The sequence below is a fragment of the Balaenoptera physalus genome, assembly GCF_965194825.1.
Source record: "Balaenoptera physalus genome assembly, chromosome: 14".
Lineage (NCBI taxonomy): Eukaryota > Metazoa > Chordata > Mammalia > Artiodactyla > Balaenopteridae > Balaenoptera > Balaenoptera physalus.
The window spans coordinates 6,500,277-6,526,652 of record NC_138893.1 but is presented as its reverse complement, the minus strand read 5'-3'; the positions used below and the strand labels follow the sequence as shown (position 1 = coordinate 6,526,652).

The window sequence follows — 26,376 nt, the reverse complement described above, 5'->3', positions numbered from 1 at the left end:
AAGAAAGGTGAGAGGAATGGATAAATTAGGATACTGGAGTTAACATACATATACTGGGCTTCCCTGGTGACGCAGCGGTTAAGAATCCGCCTGCCAATGCAGGGGACACGGGTTCGAGCCCTGGTCCGGGAAGACCCCACATGCCGCGGAGCAACTAAGCCCGTGCGTCACAACTACTGAGGCTGCACTCTAGAGCCCGCAAGCCACAGCTACTGAAGCCCGCACGCCTAGAGCCCGTGCTCCACAACAAGAGAAGCCACCAAGATGAGAAGCCCGCACACCGCAACGAAGACCCAACTCAGCCAAAAATAAATTAATTAATTTTTAAAAAAAAACAAACATACATATACTAATACATGTAAAATATATAATCACCAAAGACCACCGTGTACCAAGGAATGTCTACTCAACACTCTGTAATAACCTACATGGGAACAGGATCTGAAGATGAATAGGTATATGTATATGTATAAATAAACCAAATTCTGCACACCTAAAACAAAGACAGCATTGTAATCAAATTTACTCCGATAGAAAATAAAAATTAAATTTAAAAAAAAGAAACAACAAGTCATGAGACATAAGATTGGGGTTTTGTCCTGCCACATTCCACTTCAATTTATAACCTAGGAACATGAATTCCAGGAAGGCTCTCTTGCCATGGTGACCAGAGTGGGGAATGGAAAAATCCTGTCACCTTGTGGCGGTTTCCCGCAACAGCAGTTTTAGACCCAGCGCTAAGGGTCAGTTAATATTCACAAGGACTGCAGGGCTTTAAAATACACCAGCACTCAAAAATGTCCTGGGGTCGGGAATTGACAAAAACTTTCAAATCAGGGCAAACTTTCAAGAAGATAATTTCAAGAGGTAAATTTTTCTCACTGTATTTTTTAATGGAAAAAAAAAAGGACATAGAAAAATGCTCAACATCATGTATCATTAGAGACATGGAAATCTAAACTAGAAAAAAATATCACCTCACATCAGTCAGAATGGCCATCAGCAAAAAGTCTACAAACATTAAATACTGAAGTGGTTTTGGAGAAAAGCGTACCCTCTATGCTGTTTGTGGGATGTAGTCTGGTAACTGCCACCAAAGAAAACAGAATGGAGGTGCCGTTAAAAGGTAAAAATTGTGCTACCATATGATCTGGCAGACCCACTACTGGGCCTGTAACTGGAGAAGACCAGAATCGAATAGGCAGAGACACCCCAATGGGCACTGAAGCAATATTTACAATAGCCAAGACATGGAAGCAACCAAAATGTCCATCGACACATGAATGTACAAAGAAGTGGTACATGTACACAGTGGAATATTAGCCCCTAAAAAGGATGAAATGATATCCTTTTCAGCACCATAGATGAGCCTAGAGATAATCATACTACATGAAATCAGTCATAAAGAGAAAGACAAATATCCTATGACATCATTTATAGGTGTTATCTAAAAATTGATACCAATGAGCAAATTTCCACAGATATTTACTCTGTTAAGTAAAAATTAAATTAAAAAAAAAAAGCAAGCAAGAAGTAATGAGGCATAAGCTTTTGGGCTTTGTCCTGGCACTTTACACTCCAGTTTACAACCTCGGAACACAACTTCCAGGAAAGTTCTTTTTCCCTAATAACTAGAGTTGGGAATGTAGTAATCCTGCCGCCTTGTGGCCATTTCCCACAACAGCAGCTTTAAACCTAGTGCTAATAGTCACTTCATATTTCCAAGGACTGCTGGGCTGTAAACGATACCTGCCCTCAAAAAATGTCCTAAAGTCGGTAATGGAAAAAAAATTCAAAACAGGTCAAATTTTCAAGAAGAAAATTTCAAGATGTAAATTTTACTCACACTTAAAAAAAAAAAAGGACATGGCAAAATGCTCAATATCACGAATTATTAGAGACATGCAAATCCTAACTACAAAAAGGAGGGGAGAAGGAATGATACACATGCCCTTGGGTGTTTGTCCAGGCGCATTCCACCCTAATTTCCAACCAGGAGAAGGACTTTCCCTAAGGCTCAGTTTGCCCCAATTACCAGAGTGGGGCATGAAGAAATCCGGCAGGTTTGTGGCTGATTCCCGAAACAACAACATGAAAACTGGTGCTTGGGGGCCCTGCATATTCACAAGGCCTTCAAGGCTGTAAATGACACCTGTGTCTTGGGGTTAGTTTTGGAAAACAAGTTCAAAACGAGGCAGAATTTCAGGAACCAGATATCAAGATGTAAATTTCCCTCACAGTGATTTTATATTTTTTTTTAAAAAAGCACACCAGAAGCTGCTCAACATCAGAAATTGTATGCTAATGCAAAAAAGACTACAACGAGGTATCACCTCCCACCAGTCAGAATGACCATCACCACAAAGTCTCTGGAGAGAGTGAAGAAAAGGGAACCATGTTACACTGTTGCTGGGAATGAAATATGCTAACATATGCTAACAGGCACTCTGGAGAACAGTATGAAGGGTCCTTAAAAATAGAAAAATAGAGCTACCTTAGGATCCAGCAAAACCACTCCTGGGTGTAAATCTGGGGAAAACCAGAAATCGACAAGACACATGCACCACAATGCTCACTGTAGCCCTGCTTACAAGAACCTAGACTTGGAAGCAATGAAAGTGTCCATCAAAGGATGAATGGATAAAAAACATGTTGTACATATATACAATGGAATATTACTCAACTATGAAATGAATGAAATAAGGTCATTTGCAGCAACTCGGATGGACCTTGATACACATACTAAGTGGCATAAATCAAACAGAGAAAGGTAAATTTCATATGATATCACTTATAGGTGGAATCTAAAAATTGATACAAATGAACTAACTTACAAAACAGAAACAGAGGCACAGACTTAGAAAACAAACTTCTGGCTGCCAAGGAGAAAGGTGGGGGGAAGGAGGCATAAATTAGGAGGTTTTAATTAGCATACATACCCTTATATAGAGAAAACAGATAATCAATAAGGACCTACTGTATAGCACAGGGAACTCGACTCAACACATTATAATTTCGTCAATGGAAAAGGAATCGGAAAAAGAATATATAGAGGTCTCCGTGTAAATGACTTCAGCTGCTGTACAACAAAAAGAAGCACAACATCGTAAATCAGCTGTACTCCATTATATGATTAACATTAAATTAGCAAAACATACAAACAACAACAAAAAAAGAGAAATGGTTACTAAATTGGTTCAGGCCCAGTGACCCAACACAGCCTCACATCCCTGGAGCAAGCACTGGCTTGGCTCTCAAGGCTGCGTTGCCAAGCGGCTGAGGGAGCTGGTGAGGATGTGCCAGCCAATGCAGCCCCACAGGAGTTGTACTGCCTGATCCCCACTCCATGCGTCCAAAATCTCCAGGTGCCGGGGAGCCAACCTACAGCTAAACATGCCTGGGACACCCAAAGGATGGTGCACCCTCTGGGCAGGAAGAGAGATGAAAAGTCACCTACTCTCCACATCTCCTGGTGGTGGGGTTCCCACCTCCAGCCTCTTTCCTTGGAGTCTCCCCACCTGGGGAAGACAGCACCCTCCAACAGCCAGTTTTGCACAGCTTGGTATTTGTCCGGGGATGAAGGGTAAGGGAGGTAAGGAATGAGACACAAGCCCTGGGGTTTTTGGACAGGCACAGGCCACTCTAATGTCCAGTCAGGAAGAGGACTTTCCCGAAGGCTCAGGTTACCCCAGTAACCCGAGTGGGGCTTGAAGAAATCCTGTCCCCTTATGGCCATTTCCTGAAACAACAACTTGAAAACCAGTGCTCAGGGACACTACAGCTCACAAGGCCTGCAGGGTTGTAAAGGACACCTGCCCTCGAAAAATGTCTTGGGGTAAGTAATCGAAAAGGACTTGAAAACAAGGCAGAACTGCAGGAACCGGATTTCAAGAGGTAGATTGGACTCGACATTAAAGTCAAGTCATTGGACATCGCCAATGACCGGGTTGGCCAAAATGGGCATTGGGGTTTTTCCATAATACCTTATGGAAAAACCCCAACACCCTTTATGGCCAACCAGATATTCGCGAAATGCAAATCAACACTACTAACAGGTATCACCTCGCACCACTCAGAATGACCATCATCACAAAGTCTTGACCATCATCACAAAGTCTAAAAACAGAAATGCGGAGAGGGCATGGAGAAAAGGGAACCCTGCTACGCTGATGGTGGGAATGTAAAATGCTACCAGCCACTCTGGAGAACAGTATGCAGTTTCCTTAAAAATCTAAAAAATAGAGCTACAGAGGATATGGCAATCACAACATTGTAAATCTGGTATACTCCATTATAAAAATAAAGTTAAAGTAGCCTAACATGTGAAGTATTTAGGTATGAAATTCTTCATTATTTTTTGTTTTTTTAATTTTAATTTTTTCTAATTTTTTTTTAATTTGCTTGACAGGGTCTATTTCCAAATCGAAAAACAAGACTGTCCTTTTCCAAAAACCAGCCTTTAATGGTATCTATCAAGCACAGTGTTTGCTCTCCAATTGGTTATTTTAGGTTTTCCATTTTATATTCATCCTCCATTTCCATTGTTTAAAATTTTGTCTTCCATTCCTAGGTTCAATGCATGTTTTTTGTAATTAATACCTGTAATTTAAAACTTCAAGTTTTTACTGAAAAAAGATACAGCACAGCTGCCATAAGTGAAAAAAGACACAAGAAATGAAGTTATAGTAAGTGATAGATGGAAGAATGTATTTTCCCCATAGATAAGACAAAGAGTTAAAATCAATTACATACAAAGTTACCACAAATTAAGAAAAAAGAATAGAAAACCTGACAAAGGGCATAACAAAAACTCACATCTAAGGAATTGCAATTGTCAGTGAATTTCAAATTTATCCCTGACCTTAGCTAGCCATAAGAAAAGAGCATTTTAAATGACTTCCAATCACTACTTTTATACAAATTTTTTAAAATTGTAGCATGCTTTACCTGGCACAAAATGCACCTCTTTCACAACAGAAACAAGCAAATACCTTTCAAGATGAAAGGCTAAGCACACTTCTTTGTGCTTCTTTCATAGGATATGGGGTCTTGATTGGATAACTGCAATAGCATGGATTCTATGGAGGAGCCATTTCACCCATCAGCTTACCTTTTTCCCAATTAATCAAATGATCTAAGATGCTGGTGGGCTGAGAAGACTCCTTCAAGGAGAGACTGGTGACAAACCTTCGTTATATGTTAGTTAACCATCATGTACTGGTGTGAAACACTAGGAAATCGAAGACTTGTGTTCCCCTGGCTGTTGATGGCGGAGTTTTCGTTAGGAGGGAAGGCCCCTTCTCAGCTACCACCCAATTCATACTAGTGTTTCCCAGTTTCCCTGAGCATGAGAATTCCTGGGAGCCTCGTTGGAAGCACAGTTCACCTGGTGCTTCACGGAAGACTCAGCAGCAGGACCAGGAGTATGGACTTTTCACAGAACAAGGGGCTTCTTAACATCAACAAAGACTGAGGAAACACTCTTCAAATCATTCACTCTGTGCTGCTTTATTCACAGCTTCATGGGTGTACCAATGAGGTACAAAAAAATGCACATATTTAAAGTATACACTTCAATGAGTTTTGTCATATGTATATACACAGTAAAGCATCAGCCTAATTAAGATAAAAAACATACCCATTGCCCCCAAAAGTTTCCTCATGTCCCTTTGTAATCCACACCTCCCTCCTTCCCATCCCCAGGCAACCACTAATCTGCTTTCTTCCACTAGAGATAACATTGCATTTTATATGAATGACATCTTTCTGTATCTGGCTGCTTTCACGCAGCATAAATATTTTGAGATTTATAAGGAAATAAATAAATAGCTACAAGGATACACTGTACAACACAGGGAATACAGCCAGTATTCTAAATACCTATTTCTTTTTTTTTTTTTTTTGGCTGAACCACACGGCATGCGGGATCTTAGTTCCCCGACCAGGGATTGAACCCACGCCCCCTGCAGTGGAAGTGAGGAGTCTTAAACCACTGGACCAGCAGAAAAGTCCTAAACAACTTTTTTTTTTTTAATTATTATTTATTTATTTATTTTGGCTGTGTTGGGTCTTCGTTTCTGCGCGAGGGCTTCCTCTAGTTGCGGCAAGCGGGGACCTCTCCTCATCGCGGTGCACGGGCCTCTCACTATCGTGGCCTCTCCTGTTGCGGAGCAACAGACGCGCAGGCTCAGTAGTTGTGGCTCACGGGCCCAGTCGCTCCGCAGCATACGGGATCCTCCCAGACCAGGGCTCGAACCCGTGTCCCCTGCATTGGCAGGCAGACTCCCAACCACTGCGCCACCAGGGAAGCCCCCTAAATAACTTTTAATGCAGCATAATCTATAAAATTTTGAGTCACTATGTTGTACACCTGAAACTAGGATAATATTGTAAATCAACTATACCTTAATTAAAAAAAAGAACACCATTGTGACCACCATCCAGATGAAAATCTTACTTTTCCATCCACGGCAGAATACCCTCCCTGTGCCCCATCCCAATCTCAACCACCTCACTACTTCCAAAAGGACTCGCTGTCCTGATTTTTATAGTCATTACTCTCCTTGAGTTTCTTTATAGTTTTTATCACCCAAGTGTGCTCTCTAGAACCTACAGTTGAACCATGTTGTTGACGTCTTTTAATCCTCTCTTAGCCACTAAGTTCCTTCTCCATCCCTTTCTCTTTCTTACACTGTATCCATGGAAGAACCTGAGCCCTTCCCCCATGGGATTTTCCAGTAAGAATTTTGCAGACTGTGTTCTCAGGATGCAGTTCAACACATCCCTCTGTTCTCTATTTCCTGCGAATTTTCAACTGTATTCAGAGGCTTGACCAGACTTGGATAAATATTTTTGATGAGACTCTAGGTATTGATGTGCTCTTTCATCAGGGGGCACATAATCTCAGGTTGTCTGTCTTTACTGAGATGTCAGCAGGGATGATGTTCAATGCTTACATTCATTAATCCATTTGGGGGTGAAAAATTATGATATTCTAATTACATCATTTCTTTTTATTTATCAGCTGGATTAATCTAATAAACAAATACTTCCCTTCATCTACTATTTCATCACCCAGTAGAACCATTCATAAAGGAAAGGCAGATTAGATGCTTCTTTCTTTTCATTTATTTATCTGTTATCAAGATAATAAATTTCTACCCTGTCATACTCCAAAGATGATGAATTAATTTAAACACACCGGGATGAAGTGAAGAATTAAAACATATTTGACAGATTTCAATACATGGCCGTTATTATATTTGTTGATGTTCACATTGTCCCATCTTTTACATGGTGGACCCTCTTCAGGTTAATTCTTAAGTCCTTTTGACATGCCCCTAATAGTCTGAATACTTCCTTGATAACTGGTTTGGCAAGATGTTTCAAGCTCATCTTGTATATTTCCTTCCCAGGACTAGAATCAGTCATTTCTCCAAGAAGCCTTTGTTTCCTTTACTGGGAAATAATATTGAATATTAAATACTGAACATTGTAAAGTTAGGAATCCTCTTTGCTTCTGGTTTGATCACTATTTCTAGTCTTTTCAGTGGGAGGAGATAGATTTTACACATATGATACAATACTCTGGTAGGTTATACAGATAGACCCAATTCAAATTGAGAACTGTAAGGTTTTTACTTAACCTCTTCTGTGACATCTGTATCTCCTTTCCTCCACACTGGGAAATCTGTTTCTCAAGGACACAGTGGAATAACTGAATTAGAATATCCAATTAGTCATTTGTTTCATCTCAACTGATGCACACACAAGTTCAGATTAACAGTATCCATAATAGCATACAAGACAGATGAAAGAAGTTGAAGAAGACAGCACTAAATGGGAAGATATTCCACCTCATGGATTGGAAGAATCAATATTGTTAAAATGACCATGCTACCCAAAGCAATCTAAAGATTTAATGCGATCCTTATCAAAATTCCAATGGAATTTTTCACAGAAATAGAAGAAACAATCTTAAAATTCTATGGAACCACAAAGGACACCCAATAGCCAAAGCGATCTTGAGAAAGAATAACAAAGCTGAAGGATTTACACTCCCTAATTTCAAACTATATTACAAAGCTATAGTAAACAAAACTGTATGGTGTTGGCATAGAAACGAATATATAGATGAATGGAACAGAGGGGAGAGCCCAGAAATCAACCCATGCTTATATGGTCAGTTAATTTATCACAAATAGCTAAGAATATACAATGGGAAAAGGACAATCTCTTCAGTAAATGGTGATGGGAAAACTGGACAGCCCCATGCAAAGGAATGAAACTGGACCACTATCTTACAACAAACACAAAAGTTAATGGATGAAAGCCTTGAGTGGAAAACCTGAAATCACAAACATCCTACAAAAAAACAGGCAGCAAGCTCCTTGACCTCAGTTTTGGTGATGATGTTTTGGATCTGACTCCAAAACAAAGGGGAAAAAAGCAAAAATAAATAAGTGGGACTACATCTAACTAAAAAGCTTCGGGACTTCCCTGGTGGTCCAGTGGGTAAAACTCTGCGCTCCCAATGCAGGGGGCCTGGGTTCGATCCCTGGTCCAGGAACTAGATCCCACATGCATGCCGCAACTAAGAAGCCTGCATGCCCCAACTAAAGATCCCAAGTGCTGCAACGAAGATCCCACGTGCTGCACCTAAGACTGGGTGCAGCCTAAATAAATATTAAAAAAAAAAAAACACTAAAAAGCTTCTGCACAGCAAAGAAAACCATCAACAAAATGAAAAGGTCCATTGGAATGGGAGAAAATATTTGCAAATCATGTATCTGGTAAGTGGTTAATATCCAAAAATATATAAAGAACTCATACCACTCAAGAGCAAACAAAGAGGCACTCTGATTTTAAAAAATGGGCAGAAGAGCTGAAGAAACATCTTTCTAAAGAAGATATACAGGTGGCCAATACGTATTTACATGAAAAGATGCTCAACATCATTAATCATCAGGGAAATGCTAATCAAAACCACGAGATGTCACCTGTCACCAATTAGAAAGGCTATTATCAAAAAAGACAAGAAATAACTTTTTTGGGGGTGAAAAAAAGTTGGGGAGGATGTTAAGAAAAGGGAACCCTTGTGAAGCGTTGGTGGGAATGGAAATTGGTGCAGCCACTATGGAAAAGAGTATAGTATTTTCTCAGAAAATTAACAGTGGAACTACCATATGGCCCAGCAATCCCACTTCTGGTATTTATCCAAAGGAAAGGAAAACACTAATTTGAAAAGATATATGCACCCCTATGCTCACAGCAGCACTATTTACAATAGCCAAGATAGGGAAACAACCTATTGTCCAATGACGGATGACTGGATAAAGAAACTGTGGTACAGATATACAATGGAATATTATTCAGCCAAATAAAAAAATGAAATCTTGCCATGTGATAACATGAAAGGACCTTGAGGGCATTATGCTAAGTGAAATAACTCAGACAGAGAAAGACAAATACTGCATGATCTCCCTTACACATGGACTCTTTAAAAATAAAAGAAAAATCCTAGTTCATAGATAGAACAGACTGGCAGATGCCAGAGGCAGGAGGTGTGTGGGGTGAAATGACTGAGGGTGAAAAGATACAAACTTCCAGCTATAAGTAAGTCATGAGATGTAAGAAACAGCATGCTGACCATAGATAATAATATTATATCGAATACGTGAAAGTTGCTAAGAGAGTCGACCTTAAAAATTCTCATGAAAGAAAAAAAAAAGTACTTATATATGGTGACAGATCTCATCTAGGCTTATTGTGGTGATTATTTCACAATATATACAAATAACGAATCCTTATGTTGTACAGCTGAAAGTACCACAATGTTATATGTCACCTATGTCTGAAAAAAAAAAACCACTACAATATCCTTGGAAAAATAAAATATCAGAACTAGTTATGACTTCTGAAAACAGTTAAAACTTTTTTTGCATAAAATTCTCTCCTTCGCTTCCCCATTTCTTTGTTTGTACCATATCTACATTCTCAGAACATAAAGCTATTATGAGATGGGTTGGGACGTGGGACCCTCTACCTGAGCGCTTGTATCTGCACCTGGACAAATGTCTCCTCCAGCAACTGAATAGAAGGCAACTATAAGGGACTAAAAATAGCTTCATGCCAGCCAGGTAGAGGCAATTAGGAACAATAAGATACTAAAAGGCTACAAACCAACTGCCACTTCTGAGGTGCCAGGAGCAAAGGCAAGGTACTGCACATGATCCCTGCACACAGCACCACAAAGGGGGTGGACAGGATACCTAATCCACACCTCAGTCCGACTTACCAATCCTCCCCTACCCTCATCCCATTTAAGGAATCAGCCCCCATTGGAGAGCTAGCAAGGGCACCTGTTACTTGTTTTTATCCCTTGTGCTGCAGCATGAGTCCCAATAAAGGCTTGCCTGAATTCCTCGTCTGGCCTCTTATCAATTTCTGTTGATTAAAGAGTCCAAGGACCCGAATCTGTATCAATTACATAGTATAACCTCGTTTTAACCTGCATTTAATCTAAATTTTAGAAGTAACTATATATTTACTGCTCACACTAATCTTTATTGCAATGTCTTTTTAGTTATTGTGGTTTCTGAAGCTAGTTCTTCAGTAGATTCCCCAAGGAGGGCTCCTGGAACACTCTCCTGGAACTGTAACAAAGACAGGTTCAGTATTACTCGTGTTTCCTTTTGCCCTCGGCTCCAATATGGCTCAATACGGGACTTTTAATGATTCTATCTTTATTTCAAAGTTTGATATTTTGTTCATCAAGGACTTTTTGGCATTGAATTTGGTTTTCGAAAAATTATTGCATTAAAATTTCAGTTATCTTGATTACTGAGCTGTTTGGTGCCCCTGAAACTTTGTGCCCAATGCCAGTGCCTTTCTCACCTTACCCTGGCTCAAGCATTGAGTTGAGCTTCTCTGTCCTTCCTCTTTACTGTTTCCATCGTACTTATTTTGATTACACACCTTATAATGGATGTCAATTGTGGGGTCCAGTCCCAGTGGAGCCCTGGGGGCTCAGTGGGAGAAGTCAAGGACTTTCATGCCTTACCTTAGACCTCTGCCTCACTCACTGATGGAGTGAACCTAGTCCTCGCAGTCTCAGCTGCGGCTCCCGGCCTGGCTCCTGCTCCGCACAAGCTCAAGGCTCTGCTGTGGGTCCTCATTTGGCTCCTGCTCCGCGCATGCGTGGGGCTCTCCTGGGAAGCGAGCGGATGCGGGCGCATCTGCTCCTGTACTGAGCATGCACAGGGCCCTCAGGCGTCCAGTTACACTGTTGCTTCCTTCTCCTTTCCCAACACTCATGGCGATATTGGGCAGGTCTCATGGCTGTTGTCCACTTGTATTTTGTGGTAACAGGGGGATACCTTGCCATCTAGTCTTGTTGTAAATATTGCCCATGGGTTTTGTTTTTAAAACCAATCTGTGTTTATGGGGGGATTCTGGAAGACAAACACTATGCTTCCACGACAACTGCCATCTTCCCAGAATTCTTAAATTTATTTTATTTTTAAAAGGATACTTTAAAAGAAAGCAACGGAGAACCAGAATTATTTTCTACACACAGAAAGCTTTAAAAGAAAACCCAAAAAACTACATAATAAAATCCACAAAAGAGTATTGTTAGCTAAAGGCCTACGCATGTTCTCATTGTTAACAAGGGAGACTGCAACTGCTAAGGATGTGACAGCTCCTGGTCCAGGCAAGATGCAGACCAGACAGTCCAAACACCCTTGTGCTACAAACACCCAGACCTGTGATGGCCTGGCCAAGCTCAGAAGAGAGAAAGGGAAAGGCCCCGGGAGTAAAGAGAGAAAGGAAAGCTGGGTGCAAGTTTGTGATCTAATGTTTCAGCTGTCAGGGTGAAGTTCCTGCTACTGGTCCACGGAGCCAGGTGAGGGGCTGAGTTTCACTCCCTTTCGGTGGGAGAGGAGGCAGGGATCCGGGATGGACACACACAGAAAGCCAGGTCTGCTGGTGGACGGTGCCCCTAACAGAAGGGTGACTAGAAACATTCTACTCACTGAGGAAGCTTTACTCTCTGGGCTCTGGGTGAGCAAGAAAGAGACCCTCCTGAGGGGAAAGCTACTAGGCCTTTGCTATGGACTGAATATTTATGTCCCCCCAAGTACATATGCTGAAAACTTAACCTCTAAGCTGATGATATTAGGAGGCAGGGCCTTTGGGAGGTGATGAGATCAGAAGGCAGAGCCCCGATGAATGGGATGAGTGCCCTTGTAAAAGAGGCCTGAGAGAGCCCCCTGGCTCCTTCTCCCATGTGACAACACAGCAAAAAGAGGGCCACCTATAAACCAGAGGATGGTCACTCACCAGACACTAAATCGGCAGACACCTTGATCTTGGACATTCCAGCATCTAAAACTGCAAGAAATAAATTTCTGTTGTTTATATGCCACCCAGTCTCTTTGTATTTGTTATAGCAGCCCAAACAGAATAAGACAGCCCGTGATTCAAGCAGCCAGTGTCTGATTATAAGGTCAGTGTCTGAACATAAGTAAACGGAGGAACAGGGTGGAGGTGGGGAGTGCGGGACATTTTGTTTTACTGGGGTGATAAGTGAGGTCCATGTACTTTTCATTCTAAACTATCACTCTAGAGTAAAAGCAAAATAAGAACATCTTCAGATAAAAAAGACTAAGAGAGTTTGTCTCTCTCAGGCTCTCAATGAGCGTTAGGATGTATTTAAGGAAGAAGTGAGTGAATCCCAGAAGGAAGGAGTGGAGTGTGAGAGACAGAGGCAGGAGATGGGGGAAAGCAGGTCTCAGTCAGTCATCGACTGTGTGAAACAACAGTCATGGATTAGTAATAACAATAATCATGACTAATTAGAGGCATAAACCTCTGTGGTTCAGTGCTGTGTCCTGGCCATCACCTGCCACTCTACCAGGACTCAGGAAGCCTGAGCTGAGGTTGGGAGCACGTATACATCTATTTATATAATAATCATTTATATCTACCTTGTAATAAGAATATATACCATGAACAAGTGGGATTTATTCCTGGAATACAAGAATCCTTCAACCTAAGAAAAGGCACCAGTGTAATGCACTACATTAACAGAATGGAATGAAAAAACATGATCATCTCAATTACTGCAGAAAAAGCAACTGAAAAAAATTCAACACACTTTCATGATAAAAAAACGCTCTAAAACTACGTTTGAAGGAAATTACCACAACATAATTCAAGCCATATATGTAAAACGCACAGCCAACATCAAACTCAATGGTGAAAGACTGAAAACTTTTCCTTTGAGATCAGGAAGCATGTAAGAATGCTGGGTTTTACCACCTCTATGCAACATTGCACTAGTATTTTTAGCTACAGCAGTTAAGAAAGATAGATAAATAAATACATTAATTAATTAATAAATGAAAAAATCACTGACATCCACATTTGAAAGGAGGAAGCAGAATTATCTCTGTTCACACATGACATGATTTCATATGGAGTAATTTTAAGGATGCCACAAAAATCATGTTAGAACTAATATATGAATTCAGCAAAGTAACAGGATACAAAGACAACGTTAAAAATCATGTGCATTTCTGTACACTAACATGATCCCCAAGGGAATCAGAGGTGTCCCCTGAGCCCTGGAGTGGAGAGCCACACAGTAGGACAATCAAGGAGGCCAAAGTGAGCAAGAGAAGTCAGAGCAGATGGTGAGATTTGATCTAGGAGATACCTGGGATCAGCTGGGTCCCGGCTGAGGGGTGCTATGAGAAGGCCAGCAGGTGTAAAGGGCCTGGCAGGTGAGGTGGCAGACGATTTACAATGACCTGCTGTCGGGACAGCTCTGGGAGAGTCCTGATTTCAAATACATTCTCAAACCTGTCAGATCTTGCTTCCCAAATGTATTCATTCAGCAGTATTGGCCTGTCTTCTTTGCCAAGTGCTGGGCTGGCGGTCTGTAATATACTGAAACCAAGGTGTAGACTCTGCTGCCAGAAGGTTGAGCATCAGTTGTAATGTAATACAGTGAAGGCTGTTGTAGGCAGAGTACCAGGTAATTAAAATCATAACCCAACTCTCTCCCATAATTATTTTTTTTAATTAATTTATTTATTTTTTTGGCTGCGTTGGGTCTGCGTTGCTGTGCGCAGGCTTTCTCTAGTTGCAGCGAGCAGGGGCTACTCTTTGTTGCGGTGCGTGGGCTTCTCATTGCGGTGGCTTCTCTTGTTGCAGAGCACAGGCTCTAGGCGTGCGTGCTCAGTAGTTGTGCCTTGCGGGCTCTAGAGTGCAGGTTCAGTAGTTGTGGCGCACAGGCTTAGTTGCTCCGCAGCATGTGGGATCTTCCCAGACCAGGGCTCGAACCCGTGTCCCCTGCACTGGCAGGGGGATTCTTAACCACTGCACCACCAGGGAAGTCCCTCTCTCCCATAATTATTATAACCATTATAATAATGACCCTGATGCTCCTTTAGGATAGACAGGATTTTAGCAAAGTTCCCCAGGGGAAAACCAGACAGTGCTTTGGGGATAGGAAACATGTGGACCCGATCTTGGCTGTGCTGAGCAGGAGATCTCCACCTTTGACCGACTCCACTGAGACCTACTGCCCACCTTCAATTGTCTCCTAGGGAGTCAGGGACATTCTCACTGTCTTATAAGCAGACAACGTGCCACCCAAACATTCACAGCACAAAGAAGGGGCTATGTGATTGAAAAATATCTCTAATATGTTACATAGATGATGAGAAGATGTTTTACATAAACAGATGTTTATAGATGGTTGGAGGGAGAGAGGAAGGGCCAGAGGTGGACAGACATGGGGAGGGGTTGGACACATACTTTTTTTTCAGTCCATGCCACTCTCTCACGTCGTCCCAGCTTACCCTTCCCCCTCCCGGTGTCCTCAAGTCCATTCTCTACGTCTGCGTCTTTATTCCTGTCCTGCTCCTAGGTTCTTCAGAACCTTTTTTTTTTTTTTTTTTTTTTTTAAGATTCCATATATATGGACACATACTTTTAAATGCCTGTAAAGATCACAAGGGACAAAATCCAGTCAGTGGCTCACCTTATATTTGTTACTTTTCGTGGATTTTCACTAGTTTCCAAATGAGATTGGAGAAGAAAAGCAAGCAAATACACCTGAAAGAATTCCTCTAAGTTTATAAAACACATTCTGATGAAGGCTAACTTGGAAATGACCACTTTTGAAGAGGGCGGTTTGTTTGTCAGAGCAGCTACACACCGCCCTCTGGTGGCCTTGTGAGAAATGGGAAGAGTGCTGCAGGGCTCTATAGTTCTGTCAGCAGAAGTCAATATTCACACTTGCCCACCTTCACAGTCCTGCTGTTAGAGCAAACCAAATTCTGTAGATTCAGTGTTTCTGAGGGGTGCCTTCTAGTGGAAGTCATTGTCTGGACTATGACACAATAGGCCAATGAGCCCCTGAGTCAGGCCCTGGGTCCACAGCAGAGAACAGAGACGAGGTCAATGCCTCACAGGGAGAGGACCTGCAGGGAAAGGGTGAGAAAGGGCTGGGGTTCACTTGTCTACACCCCAGCTCTGTGTGTCTGGTTTGAAGGAATTATTCTATCCAACCAATGCAATTTATGGCACTTTTCTGTTTAAATTAACCATAAAACAACTTTAGAAGACAATCACTCAACATATCTATATAATTTCATCCAAATTTATATAGAGTTAAAAAATGAGATTAGCTTATTTACTGGTCACTTTTTCATTTAACATTAGTAATTATTCCATCCATTTAAAATTTTAGTAAATATGAATTTAATGGCTGCATTATATTCCTTATGATACCTTGTACTTAAAGGACCTGCTTCAACAGCTCCTGCTGCATCTTCCTCCACAACCGTATCTTGCTCATCTCTGAAAGTGGAGTCCAAATCCTATCACCTCCAGGCAGCTTCCAAATCTAAAATCATCCCCTGAACTTCCAGATCAGGTTGTCTTTATCCTTTTCTCCCAGGATGGCAGGCACTTTATACCATGTCCTCTCTGCTTCTATGGATTCAGAGCGTCTCGCAGACCAAGACGCTGCTCAATCAATTCTCAGTTGAAACCCAAAGAATGGGAGAAAATATTTGCAAATGATGCAACTGACAAAGAATTAGTCTCCAAAATTTACAAACAGCTCATGCAGTTCAATACCATAAAAACAAATAACTCAATCAAAAAATGAGCAGAAGACCTGAATAGACATTTCTCCAAAGAAGCCACAGATAGCCAAGAGGCACGTGAAAAGATGTTCAACATCACTAATTATTAGAGACATTCAAATCAAAACTACAATGAGATATCACCTCACACCAGTCAGAATGGCCATCATCAAAAAAATCTACAAACATGGGGACTTCCTTGGCGGTCCAGTGGTTAAGACTCCATGCTTTCGTTGCAGGGGGCACAGGTTCCATCCCTGGTTGGGGAACTAAGATCCCACATGCCACATGGCACAGCTAAAAATTAAATTTTAAAAAATCTACAAATAACAAATGTTGGCGAGGATGTGGAGAAAAGGGGACTCTCCTACACTACTGGTGGGAATGTAAATTGATACAGCCACTATGGAGAAGAGTATGAAGGTTCCTTAAAAAACTAAAAACAGAGCTACCATATGATCCAGCAATCCCACTCTTGAGCATGTACCCAGAGAAAAACTTGGTTCAAAAGTATACATGCACCCCAATGCCCACTGCAGCCCTGTTTACAATAGCCAAGACATGGAAGCAACCTAAATGTCCATCAACAGATGAATGGATAAAGAATATGTGGTACAGGTATACAATGGAATATTACTCAGCCATAAAAAGAGAATGAAATAATGCCATTTTTCTAAAAATTTATTTAATTTATTTATTTTTGGCTGAGTTGGGTCTTCATTGCTGTGCGCAGGCCTTCTCTAGTTGCGGTGAGCAGGGGCTACTCTTCGTTTCGGCGCACGGGCTCCTCATCCCGGTGGCTTCTCTTGTTGCAGAGCACGGGCTCTAGGTGGATGGGCTTCAGTAGTTGTGGCTCGTGGGCTCTAGAGCGCAGGCTCAGTAGTTGTGGCACACGGGCTTAGTTGCTCCGCGGCATGTGGGATCTTCCCGGACCAGGGCTGGAACCCGTGTCCCCTGCATTGGCAGGCGGATCCTTAACCACTGTGCCACCAGGGAAGCCCCCAAAATAATGCCATTTGCAGCAACATAGATGGACCTGGAAATTATCATACTGAGGGAAGTCAGACAGAGAAAGACAAATATATCTTATGATATCACTTATATGGGGAATCTAAAAAAAAAAAAATGATACAAATGAACTTATCTACAAAACAGAAACAGACTCATAGACTTAGAGAATGAACTTATGGTTACCAGAGGGGAAGGGTGGGGGAGAGGGACAGACTGGGAGTTTGGGATTGACATGTACATCTGCAATACTTAAAACAGATAACCAACAAGGACCTACTGTATAGAACAGGGAACTCTGCTCCATATTCTGTAATAACCTAAATGGGAAACGAATTTGAAAAAAGAATTTAAAAAAATTTTTAATGAAATTAAATTTAAAAAAATAAACCTAGGTGCAATAAAAGTATTATACTTAAAGAAAACTCAAATATCATTCTACTCTCCACACAGTGCTTGGTGTATGATAAATACTCAATATAGATTTGAAAACACAGTAAATCTAATGAATTACTCCTGTTGCTGACAACTTTAATTGTCCATGGAAATCCATGCTCCCCTTCTTGGGGCACACAGCTGGAAGATTTCCCAGCCTCCTTTGTGGCCACAGGACCACTTCGGTGTCAATGGAGCAGGAGAGGAGCTGATGTGTGTCCTTCCAGACCTGGCTCGTTTTAACCTCCCACATGCATTTCTCCTCATTCTTGCCCCTTCTGCTCATGGATGCAGATGGGGATGAGGTCCTAGGGATGGTAGAGGCACAAGATGGGAGACTCTGGGATCCTGAACGACCATGTGAAGGAGTGCAGCCTCCTCAAAGTGAACACCCACCCAGCGCTGTGATGTGGGAAATATAGAGTGATATGCTGCTGAAATTTTGAGTTATTTGGTAATTCAGCATAAACTACTATACCCACAAAAATTTTAATCATAGAATCAACTTAAATAGCCATCGATCTAGTACATTTAAAATGACAAAAGTCAATTTTTTATTTTTAATAGTTTTGCCCTCCAATTTAACCCTGCTCTTCTGACCCAGTGATCTGACCTCAGAGAACTTAAATTCCTCAACAATTTTTACTCTGAGTTTAATAAACACTGCAATCAGAATTATAATAATATTTGAAAAACAGTGTTAAGAAAGACATTTTAATTCCTTGATCCTGCTTTGAAAACACAGCACAGTAAATTATTTATAGTTTATCCATGTTTATTTTTAAGAAACTGTAAGTATTTTGGTTGGGATCTATTTTTAACAAATAAACGACAGGTTTCTTGTCCACATCACAGCTGAATGACTATAAATTCTCTCTTTGGAAGTTTTGTCTACTAATCGTTATTTGTACTCAGTCGACTGGCCTAGGTCAAATATTAGATATGAAAATTCTTCAAAATGTTCTTTATCTTTCATCAATATTCAGTCAATAATCATTTGATGAGGTGGATTTTTATATGGTGTGGATTATTTCTCCATGACGTTGGAAGTGACCTTAAGGTCGATATGCTGGGGTCTAGTCAGTCTATTTCTTTGAAGACAGCAATTCACTTTTGGTCCAGCTTTTAAAACACTTGCCCCAAAAGGGTCCACCACCCTCCCATTCTGCCCACCTCATTAGAGAAGAGCATTTTCTCAGAGCTACCTAGAAGGACAGGCAGATGAAAGCTACACAACAGATTCTGTCACCTATCTAGGAATTGAAAGAATCTTCCCACTCAAATATCCTGGTGAGGAAACCACGTTTCTAATTTCCCTGGGAATCAAGAAACACCAAAAAGAAAGTATGTGGTTGGTAAATGAGTGTCCATTTCATCTGAAAATCACTCCATCTCCTCCCCTTCTTGTTGTTGTTTAGTGTAGGGAAAGAGCCCTGGTCATCACCAGGTGGTTCTCGTTCTTTTTCCCTTACAAGAGAAACTCAGTTTAAATGAGGCCGCCAATTCACCAAACTCAATGCTCGAATTCCTCTTGTTACCAGATCCCCATCTTTGAAATGTGTGTCATTATTTTCAACAGTGAAACGATGTGCTTGCTTCCTCATTACCAGAGACGGAACTGAAGTGTTTTTAAAAGTCATTCCTGAGTGTTTTGTGTGGAAAATGTGCTAAGTTAAGAAAAAATTTCAATAGAGAAAGGCAACCTATCTCTCTTACAAAGCACCGTACCTTACATCAACCACTACTTCTGACTACATTCTATTATGATTTGAAGCTAGCTAATTAGGTAGATTGGTACCAACAAAATACGACATAAAAACCCACAGAACAAAAAACAAACTGTTCTCAAACAAAATATGCATTTGCTGGGGACAATCGAGATTCACCCACTGTTAGATACTCAAAATTGCAATAGTGCTGCATGACTGAATATCATGAAATAAACATTTCTCATGATTCAGAACTCTTCCCTTCCTCATGATTCAGAAATCTTCCCTTCCTCATGCAACATTTACCAAAAAGCCCCCCAAAACAACCAAGCCCGACAGTAGCTAGAATTTTCAAATATTTGAGCATCTATGATAACTACTCAAAAATGAAATTTTAAACGCTCATTTAACTTAGAGTAACGCTGCTTCGCAAGGGTCTCTTGCTGGAAAAGAGTAACACAAACCAGAGAAACATACTGGTCAAAAAGCCCTTCACATGCAAAAACATAAAAAGCCCAGAATTTCCTTATTTCTAACTTTAGTTAGATGTTAGTATGTCACACGTTACCCTCCAGAGAGCGCTCTACGAGTCAGTTACGAGTCATTCCAGTTAATCAACGGTGAAAACGCTGAAAGCGAAGCTTCAGCCTTTTGGAGCTGACCCTCCTGAGGGCTTCAGGAAAGGGCACAGAGGCCTCCGTCTGAACACCGCTCCTGGCGGCCGGGGGTCCAGGATCCCCGAGCTGTGCGCGCGCCCATCACCCGCGCGCACCCCGAGAGCAGAGGCCCCTGCACCCCTCCGGACCCACCGCGCCCGAGACGCCCGCCCCGCGGCCCCGTCTTCGGGCTCCTCTGCGGCGCCTCCCCGTCCAGGCCCCGCGAGCCCGCCGCGACGGGGCCGAGTCCGGCGTCCGCAGACCCAGAGGCCGGCCCCCCGGACGCGTGGGGACAGCCCCGCCGCGAGGAGACCCGAGGGGCGCCGACGAGGGAGGGCTGCGAGCGCCCGGGGCGCCCACCGCTCAACGGCCGCCTTCGTGGCCCCGGCCCGCCGTCCTCACCCTGCGGCCGGTGGCGGCGACCCCGGAGCCGAGGAGCGAGGGAGGCTCGCGCTCCTCGGGGCTGGAGGGGTCGGGCCCCTGGCTGTTGGGCAGGCGGGGGGCGGCGGCCGGGGGGCGCGCGGTGAGGGGCTGCGGGTAGAGCTGCACTTACTCGTCTCTGCGCTGCTCCCCCGCCGGGAGCGTCACAGTGTGGGGACAGACTCAGTCTCCAACTTCCCTTTCCTCAGGACGCGGGTCTGCAGGAGCCCCAGCATCCCAGCGGCGCAACCCTCTCACCTGCCTCCGCTCACGCCTGCGCACTCGCTCCTCAGGAGGGAGGCGGGGGTGGAGCGGGGCGGGGCGGGGCGCCTCCCGGCCTCAGGACCCACGGTCTGCATACCCGTGTTTATTTTTAATTTCCTGAAAGTGTTTTACCTGAAATCAATTAGAAAAAAATAAATGACACGTTTTCTTGTCCAAATCATAATTTACTGACTACAGAGTCTGCCTTTGTAAGATTTCTTTAGGGTTAACTGGTTCTCGGTCAAATGACCTCAGTCAAATAACGGGTATCAAAAAATTTTTAAATCATATTTTCCTTCCATCAGTTTTCAGTCAGTAATAAGTTTTACCATGTGGGGTTTTATTGGGTGGGGGATTATTTTTAATAATAATCAAAACGATGGTCCATGGGTTCCTAGTGTCAAGATGCCGATGTCTGATAGGTCTACTTCCTTGATCAAAGAGATTTTTTTTTTTGACAGATACTGAATTTTTTTTTTAATTTTTATTTATTCATTTATTTATTTATTCATTCATTTATGGCTGTGTTGGGTCTTCGTTTCTGTGCGAGGGCTTTCTCTAGTTGTGGCAAGTGGGGGCCACTCTTCATCACGGTGCACGGGCCTCTCACTGTAGCGGCCTCTCTTGTTGCGGAGCACAGGCTCCAGACGTGCAGGCTCAGTAATTGTGGCTCACGGGCCCATTTGCTCCGCGGCATGTGGGATCTTCCCAGACCAGGGCTCGAACCCGTGTCCCCTGCATTGGCAGGCAGATTCTCAACCACTGCGCCACCAGGGAAGCCCCAGATACTGAATTTTGATCCAGCTTTTTGAACATGCTGCTTCCCCCAAAGATTCCACCCTCCATGTCTCTCCGCCTCATTAGAGAACAGAAGAGGAATTTCTCTGAGCTGCTTTCAACGTACAGGCAAATGAAAGCTACCAAAAGTTTCCAGTCACCAGCAGGAATTGAAAGACTCTTTAATACTCGAATATCCTGGTTAGAAACCACATCTCTAATTTCTCTGGGAATGAAGAAACAACACGGAGAGACTGTTGTGGGGAAATGAATGAACAACTCATCTGAAGAGTATTCCATCTTTAACTCTTCATCCTGGTGTTTAGTGTAGGAAAAGAGCACTAGTCATCAACACTTGGTTTTCATTCTTTTACTTTTTCTTTAAGAAGAGAAACTCAGTTTTACTGAGGACAGCAGTTCACCAAATTCAAGGCTCTAATTTCTAACCTCTCTAGCAGCTCAGAGTGGCCAAACTTCAGGCAAATCAGGTGTGAATAGAAAGATTGCCTGGAACTTTGGGGATTGCTTAGACAGTGCAGACACAGCTGTGTGGGCGCTATGGCCCTTCATCTTTGCTCCATCTTGCCTCAGAAATGAAGACATGGTGGCTGGTCTAGGCTGGTGCTCCAGCAGCCATTTTGGGGTAGGAGACTGACTTGAGGATTGACACTACCTAAAAGCTGCTGGAACAGAAAGACAGATGATGGCTGACTACAATCCTGTGCATTTCAGGGTCAGCAAGGACTGTCCAAGTTCATAGATCTTTTTACATGAGAAAGGAAAAACTCTGCCTCTTGTCTAAACCTGTATTGTTCTGGGTTTTCTGTTATATTACGGAAATCTAATATTAAGGGAACTATTGGTTTTGCACTGAACTTTGACGTGACAATCCCCATCTCAGAAACCTCCTCGTAGGTACCACAGCAGTCGCAAGGTTGAAGGTGGCTCATCTATTCTGAAGATCCCATTCTTTTGCCTGGTCCGCATCCATGTCATCTTCTATTACTTACAGTGCCTCAGCACATCTTGGGGAACTGTCCCTTGTCCCTCAGTGCACAAGGTTAATTGAGGCTGAAACCCCTTCCTGGCTGCAGGGCAGAGGGACCCAAGAGCCACTGGGGTGACTCCAACCTGTAAGGGAGGCCTGAGGGTGCTTGTATCACCAAGACATACCCAGCCCAGGGATGTGGAAGGCTAGTCAGACTGTGTGCAGGCTTTAGAACGTCTTTTTTTTTAAACCCATCATTGTACAATTGGAAAACTGAGGGCCAGAAAGGGGCAGGGGAAACCCAGGGCACTGGGCAGGGGCAGAGTCTTGAGATGAAGGGAGAGTTTGGACCTCCTAGGCTAGGGCTGCCCCCTCCCACAGGGCTTGCTTTGGAATTAGAACTCCTAGGACCCCAGAACATGTGGAGTAGATTCCTCTGCATGTCCACACAAGTGTACACCGACACTCACACATCAGAGGAAGGGACCATGGGGCACGGGGTCAGGGAAGGAGTGGACCTTTGGATGGTGAAAAATGGAAAAGAAGAAAGACAATAACTGAAACCTGGATCATTCTTCCTTGGATGAAAAGAAAGTCCCCCTTGTTAGACCATCAGGGTCCTCATTTGAAATTGAGGCAAGAACCATTGCACTGGCTGTGCTGATGAGTCCGTGTAAGGGAACTGGACACCCCACGGCCAATGTGGACAAGAGAAGGTTGAGGGAAGCTTCCGAGGTCACTCTCAAAGCCCCTGGTTCCTACTGATCCTGTCACATTGCCCCTCCGCCACCCGGGGCCCAAGGAATGTTGATGCCCTGAATTCTCTGAAACAAAGTTATGTTTTGTGCTGTGGTTTCCCTGCTTGGTGTGTAGTATGAGTGGTTCCCATCAGGGGGAATGAGGTGTCCGTTGTGCTCTACTGGAGCAACGGGGGCCAGGAGAGTGTCCCCTGGACTCCTGAACGTTCCCCTGCCCCTGACCTGGCCTGTACCTCCTCTTATTAGCATCCATCTCTAACATCTGAGCTTGTTAGTGGCGGGATGGAGCCTCTTATCTATAAATTCACCAGCTGTGCCCTGAGCCCTCAACTGGGGGCCATGATGAAAAGAACTACCAGGGTCCCTGCCCTCTAGCAGCTCACAGTCTAGAAGGGAAAATAGACAAAACCAAGAATACAGAAACAAAAGAAAGAAAACAGCAAGTTCTATATCAAAAAACAGCAGGCTGCCACAACAGGGTCTTGGGGCCCACTGGGTGAGGGGGTCTGGAAAGGCTGCATTGAGGTGACATGTCTGTTCCCAGCAGTGAGACGAGAAGGAGTCAGCCCTTCACACACCTGGGGAGAATTAGCCTAGAAGAAGGCACGAGTGTGTGAGACGTAGAAGCTGAATGTGTTTGGCCAGAGAGGAAGTCAGAAGGGGGCCAGTGTGGCTGGTGGGAGCTTGGGAGGACAGTAGGGGACAGTAGGGAGGGCAGGGCCAGGGCCTGGTGCTTGATGGCCGTGTGAGTGATCCACTGTGTGTGACAACATTAGCCACTCTTAGTGGTTTAAGCAACAAACATTATCTCACACTATCTGTAGGCCAGGAATTGAACAGGACTCAGCTGGAGGCCTCTGTCAGTGTCTCCCAGGGGTTTGGGGCTGTGGACTCAGTTGAGTCAGGACCCAGGTGTTCCTCTGTCTGCTGGTCTCCCTTGGTGCCAGGCCACGGGGGCCTCTTCAGTTAGCAACTCACAATGTACAGGCTTCTTCCCCAGAGTGAGGGACCTGGGAGAGAGAGAAAGATAGAGAGAGAGAGAGAGAGAGAGAGAGAGAGGAAATTGCAACATAGATGAAGTGAAGAGTACACCTAAATTCTGGGGGATTGTCAAATGGTAAAAACCACTGTATACAAGACTTGAGCAGATCCTCAAAAGGACAGGCATACAGTTTTCAGTCAACCCCAAAATTCCACTCCTAGATCAATCAATACCCAAAAGAAGTGAATACAGACATTCAAATGCTGGTACACAAGTATTCAGAGCACCACTATTCACAAGAGCCCAAAGGTAAAACAATCCTAATGGTCATCAACAGATGTGAGGAAAACCAAATGTGGTGTGTTCCTGGAATTGAAAATTATTCAGTGACCAAAAGGGTACAAATGTTCTCGAATAGATGTTAGAGGGGGTTATGTAACATTGTGAATGTACTTACTGCCATTTACATGTATAATTTAAAATAATCAAACTATTAAATTTTATTTTAAGTGAACTTTATATCATAGAATAAACAATTTAGTATATGTAATAAAAAAAATAATAAAAATGGACTTGTACCACAGCTGAGCACCCACTGGTGAGGATCCACCAGACAGTGACCACGATGCTCTCCACACCTTGTGTTCTGGGTCCCAGAATGGGGGGTGGAGGCAGGGCTGGGATGGAGCGGGGACGGGTGTGGACTCTCTTAGGGGCTGACTCTGACCTCTGACCTCCCGAATGCTCCTCACACCGCAGCCCCGTCCGCAGCTCTCTTGGACTCCTTTCCTCTTTTCCAGGAGAAGCCCTCGGACCTCTGCCCTCAGCACGAACCATCAGATGAGTGGGATCCAGGGTTCTGCCAGCCCTGCCCATCTACAGACCCCACATCTCCATGCAATTCTTTGGAGAAGGGAGTCCCTCCCTCTTGAACCAAAGCCCACTCACATTTTCAGCTGGTGCAGGGGTCCACCGTCCTCATCAGAGTAAGGGAGGATGCATCCATATCTAGAGGAGGCCAGGAAGGCATCACATGGACTGTCCTGAGGACACACCTGGATATGATAGCTGGTGTGACAGTGTGACCTCCGGTAGAAGCCCTGGAGGCAGGACTGATGTCTCCTTGATGCATTAAATGGTGGTTGTTCCTAGAAAAGCGCCTGCACCTAGTGGCCTTCCTCTATATGTGAAGAATGAATGAGCCCCACCAGCCCCATCGCACACATCTGAGTGGCCTGGGGCCCCACTGCTCACTCCCAGGAACCCTTGCTCTCACTCACCCAGGACAGGGCACACCTAATGGAATCACCCATCACCATTCAACTGGGAAAACAGTTCAGCCCAAGGTCAGAGGCACAGTGACAACTGAGGCGGAGGCTTCCTCATGGGGAGGAGGAACATGATGAATTAGCACAACCGCGGCCCCTCCAGCAGACCTTTCCACAGGCCAGGTCCCCAGAAAGCACTTTCCACGAAGGACCCGCTGGTCTCTACAGTCACCGTAGGGGGCTGGTCCTCTCTTTACCCTAGTGTGCAGAGGGGCCAACTGAGGCTCAGAGAGGTGGAGTGACATTCCCCCATGTCACAGCTAGCAGGTGGCCGAGTCACCAATGTCCCATAAGGGGCAGAGTGCTCACCTTGTGAAGGGAAGCTCCAGCATCTGCTGGGTGGTAGGGAAAACCCTGTAGGAGCCCAGGAATGTGGGGAGGTCGGAGGGGTCCCCGCCCAGGAAGGCAGGCACCAGGTTTCCCACCAGCTTCTCCAGCCTGCCCGCCTGGACGCGCCACACCATGCAGGTCTCATTCCTGTCCCCTGTGGACACGTTTTCCCCCTGGGGTGGAACAGAGCAGGGACATGAGTCAGAGGCAGCACCAAGGACACCAGGAGGGCTGGGGCTGCAGCTGAGATGGAATCCCCAAGCCTCAGGGACTTGTGGCAAGAGGTGGGACAGGAGTGCCCTCAGGAGAATAAAGGTTCTGGCTTCACGAGTAGAATTGGCGGTGGGCGATGGTTACACGTGTCACTATCTCAGGGCAGTTTGTAGCACAGCATTGACAGCTCCCCCTGTATTAACTGCATCATCCCTGTGATTGTTATCGAAACATCCCATTCTGGGGATGAGAACGCAGAGGCTGATCCCAGGGTGGGAGGCGTCAGGATCGTCAGGCCAACATGGACACCTGAGGATGGAGTTAAAAGAGGAAAATCTGTAGAAA

The 26,376-nt window shown here is 43.9% G+C and overlaps 1 protein-coding gene and 1 long non-coding RNA gene across 2 annotated transcripts in view; both read right to left on the bottom strand.

Annotated features, from left to right (window-relative positions):
- LOC309643141 (uncharacterized protein) overlaps window positions 1–20,690 on the bottom strand; it is a 101,310-nt gene extending 80,620 nt beyond the window's left edge. The window contains exon 1 of the mRNA XM_082425648.1: window positions 20,525–20,690. The gene's annotated coding sequence lies outside the window, so the exon portion shown is untranslated. The remainder of the gene's footprint in view (window positions 1–20,524) is intronic.
- Window positions 20,691–21,166: 476 nt separating this feature from the next.
- LOC309643150 lies at window positions 21,167–25,962 on the bottom strand. The gene is made up of 2 exons (XR_014253579.1): window positions 25,109–25,962; window positions 21,167–24,188 (listed from the first exon to the last, which is right to left on the bottom strand). It is a non-coding gene; the product is annotated as an uncharacterized lncRNA (long non-coding RNA).
- Between the last annotated feature and the right edge of the window lie 414 nt (window positions 25,963–26,376).